General features: G+C 36.8%; 1 long non-coding RNA gene across 1 annotated transcript; it reads right to left on the reverse strand.

The window, feature by feature from the left end:
* Nucleotides 1–1,471: 1,471 nt before the first annotated feature.
* Nucleotides 1,472–1,934, reverse strand: LOC138312989 (uncharacterized). The gene is made up of 3 exons (XR_011207114.1): nucleotides 1,847–1,934; nucleotides 1,595–1,810; nucleotides 1,472–1,536 (listed from the first exon to the last, which is right to left on the reverse strand). It is a non-coding gene; the product is annotated as an uncharacterized lncRNA (long non-coding RNA).
* Between the last annotated feature and the right edge of the window lie 2,522 nt (nucleotides 1,935–4,456).

A 4,456-nucleotide genomic window follows, 5' to 3' on the forward strand; every position in this document is an offset into this window, starting at 1 on the left:
ACTTGGAACAGTTAAAGCGCCTCATTATCTAATGAATGCTGATTATAATTTAAGGTGTGTTTATTTAGGAGCATTCATCCCCCTAGCCAAACCAACCAATAGTATCCTGATTTTAACAGTGTGTTTGGTTCTGATGATGGTGTGTGTATGGCTTTCAATGTGTGTATTTTTAGCCCACCATCATCAGATGGTGGGCTATTCAAATCGCCCTGCGTACGTGGTCCGTGGTCCGTCGTCCGTCGTCCGTCAACAATGCTTGTTATCACTATTTCTTAAAAACAGTTGCAGGGATTTTGTTCAAACTTCACATGGAGGGTCCCCCTTGGTCCATATTTGTGCTATACAGATTTTTGTGGCTGATCGAAAAAACAAGATGGCCGCCATGCAGCCAATCTTTGATTTTGGCAGTTGAAGTTTGTTATCGATATTTCTTGAGAACTACTGAAGGAATTTTGTTCAAACTACACATGGAGGTTACCCTTGGTCCTTAGTTGTGCCTTACAGTATACAGAATTGAGGCTGATAATAAAAACAAGACATGGCCGCCAGGCGGCCATCTTGGATTTTGTTGAAGTTTGTTAAGACTGATATTTCTTGAGAACTACTGAAGGAATTTTGTTCAAACTACACATGGAGGTTACCCTTGGTCCTTAGTTGTGCCATACAGAATTTAGGTGATAGGAAAAACATATGGCCCGCCAGATTTTGTTAGGCAAGAATTTGAGGGCTGATAGGAAAAACAAGATGGCGCCAGGCGGCCATCTTGGATTTTGATAGATAAGGTTTCATATCCCTATTTCTCAAAAAGTGCTGAAGGGATCTTTCTCAAATTTAATATATAGGTTCCCTTAGGGCCCTTGTTGTGCATATTGCATTTTTGGACCAATTGGTGAACAAGATGGCCGCCAGGCCGCCATCTTTGATTTTAATAATTAAAGTTTGTTATCGCTATTTCTCAGAAAGTACTGAAGGGATCTGTCTCAAAATTCATATGTAGGTTCCCCTAGGGCCCTTGTTGTGCATATTGTGATTTGGGACCGATCCGTCAACAAGATGGCCGCCAGGCAGCCATCTTGGATTTTGTTATTCAAAGTGTGTTATCGCTATTTCTCAGAAAGTACTGAATGGATCTGTCTCCAATTTCACATGTAGGTTCCCCTAGGGCCCTAGTTGTGCATATTGTGATTTTGGACCGATTGATCAACAAGATGGCCGCCAAGGAGTCATCTTGGATTTTGATAGTTGAAATTTGTTACCGCTATTTCTCAAAAGGTACTGATGCGATCTGTTCTCAAAATTTTATATGTAGTATGTTTGAAAAAGTTCAAAAAGTAGAGAAAAGATCCATCTTTCCTTTGTCAGATATTAAAATCATTCTTTGGTGGGCGCACTCAAGATCCCTCTGGGATCTCTTGTTACACGAACAAACTGTGTATTTATACACGAACGAACCTGTGTATTTGTACACGAACCAAAGTATTCAAATTTACATGATGCAGTGTGTTTGACTCTCAATGTGTGTATTTGTACACATACCTGTGTATTTGTACACATACTGTGATTGATGACAGTATAGATTGTATCATTGTAATACCTGTGTATTTGTACACATACTGTGATAGATGACAGTGGAGATTGTATCATTGTAATACCTGTGTATTTGTACACATACCTGTGTATTTGTACACATACCTGTGATAGATGACAGTGGAGATTGTATCATTGTAATACCTGTGTATTTGTACACATACCTGTGTATTTGTACACATACCTGTGATAGATGACAGTGGAGATTGTATCATTGTAATACCTGTGTATTTGTACACCTGTGTATTTGTACACATACCTGTGTATTTGTACACATACCTGTGATAGATGACAGTGGAGATTGTATCATTGTAATACTGTATCTCCTTTGAATAAATGACGAGAATTTTATACTGTTGTTGTTTTATTTATTTTTAAAACATCAGTTGCTTCTCTCAATAATCAACAAACTTTGAAAACCAGGTGTTATAACTGTGTTATCCTTTGGTAAAAGGTTCCCGAGTGATTGAGATGTCCCGACATATTTCCACAAGCCTTCCAATTCTGGGTTTGAGTTCAAATCCCATCTGGGGCAGTTGCCAGGTACCCACTCCTGGTACTATGACTTTCCTCCACCAATAAACCTGACACGCCATCAGAAGACCCTAGCTGTTAAACTAATCAAATCTGATTCGATAATTATGAAGATGAATGACCTTGAACTCAATTCAAGGAGTAAAAGTCGCAGGAGTCAAGAATTCAAGGAGTAAAAGTCGCAGGAGTCAAGGAGACTGAATTAACTCTCTCCAGGACTAGAAGCTATGAAACATTTTAAAGCAGCAACATGTTTGGATAAAGGGCTGCCAAGTTTGTTCAACATGAATGACCTTGAGATTTATTCATGGTCACGTAGGTTATCAGTATGTAAACAAAAACACAACATTTATTTAAAAATCATTTTTATTGTTGTATTTTTAAGCATGTTAAAGTAAGAAAGCAGACTTGTGAAAATCAACCTTATATTTCTGTGTAAATTATACAATACTTTGCGGTAATACATTGTAGTATAATAAAATTTTTACTTTAACTTCTTAAGGAAGTAAATTAATCGATTGTAGGCACTGGATTTTTATATTATACAGTCACAAACATATACTATATCAAAAAATAGCCAGAATTAGCCTATGCCTACAGCAAGTTCCTCCCTCCAGTAGTTGAGGTATAATATCAGAAACATTCTCTTTGCTGCATGATAACAGCAGCTGTGGTTATTCCGAATATGCATATTACAGAGTTATCTGCACTTGCGGGTAGGTATCGATTGTGCCGTCATGTGTTTGGGAGCGTAACGTCATACATTTCGGAGAAAACACCGTCAATTGCGCTCACAAAACAATGACGTAACAATCGATACCTACTCGCAAGGGAGCTAACTCTGTAATATGCAAAGACAGAATAGTCTCGGAGAATTGAGGCTGTCTGTAGGATACAGGAAATATGTAGAAAAAGTAAAGCACTAACTAATTCACCTCCTAGGACACATTTAGGTTCTTCTAAAGCAAAGAAGGTAATTATATAGGCTCATCACACTTTAACCAAGGTTTTCGTTTCTAATAAGTATAAGTATAACTGGGTAATACTAAATTTTACACCGGTTTATAACAACAATTTAGAGAAAGTTGATTCTTTACATTTCCGTATGATTGATAGTGCAGATATATCATCAATCGACAGCCAATAATTTAACTGGCTTTAATGTGGTAACTTGATACAATTTACTAAACATGTGTATAAAGCAACTATATCAACATTTGAAACATCTCGGGACAGCAGTCCATTTCAACTGGTCAAACATTGTGGGTCCTTCGATAACGTTTCAGGGCACAGGTCCATTATAATGGGTAGGCAGACCATATAATGTCAACAATTATAATCGTTTCACGGTAAATCCAGGAATTATAAGTTGGTTTCAGGTTTCCAGGCAAAATAAGGTTTTCAAACATTTAATCCATTTAAGTTTTCAAGGGCATATACCATCATATGCTCAATACAGCCTTTTGAAATTTCCGATGTGAAAAAATGGTGTGTCTCTAGCCGTCATGTGTTGATATGTGTGTCAGTAGTACAATTTGTTTTCAAAAATGCTCGAAAGCGTTGATTGGTAAACTTAATTTTTCTAAGAGCCAATCAATCGCCGACAAAAACTAAATCTTACTGACACATACTTACATGGCGGCTAGAGACATAAATTTTTCAATCTGGAAATTTCAAAAGGGCTACGTTAGGCAAATGGATGGATATTATCCATGGATCATTACTAACCGGTAATTTTGTTTTTACCAAACTTTAATTCTTATGACGGCTAAGAAGTGTTGACATGCAGTGGTTTTTTGATCTAACCCATTAGAGCACTGGCGTGTTTTATTATCGGAGGACAAACCACGGTGTCCGACCAGTTGAAATCTGGCTGTTTTCCGTGATGTTTCTGGATACCTAGTGACATTTAAACGGCATGATATATATTGTATCATATACCAAATTAAAAATAAATTCTTCTGGCTGTCGATTGAGAGTATTCCTATTATCATATCCTATACGGTTGGTTAATAATCATACTTTTTCTGAGTGTTAATTATATGGCCGGGCTGAGTTATAGACCTTCGACCCAGTATTATACTTTATACTTATATAGAAACGAATCCACACTGTGGTTTAACAACAGTTTTTCAAATACAAGGATAATTTCTGGTAATACAAATTTTACAAACTTTTATAAGATTCTTTAGAACCCAATTCTTTACTTTCTGATTTTAGTTGCAGATATAATCACCAATTATAATCGCCAATTTTGAAGCAAATGAGACCTGAAAATTATCAGGCGACTAAACATGTGATTAAGCTATTTGAACATGAACACAATTTTCGGGCC

The sequence above is a fragment of the Argopecten irradians genome, unplaced genomic scaffold, assembly GCF_041381155.1.
Source record: "Argopecten irradians isolate NY unplaced genomic scaffold, Ai_NY scaffold_0553, whole genome shotgun sequence".
In the NCBI taxonomy this organism is placed as follows: domain Eukaryota; kingdom Metazoa; phylum Mollusca; class Bivalvia; order Pectinida; family Pectinidae; genus Argopecten; species Argopecten irradians.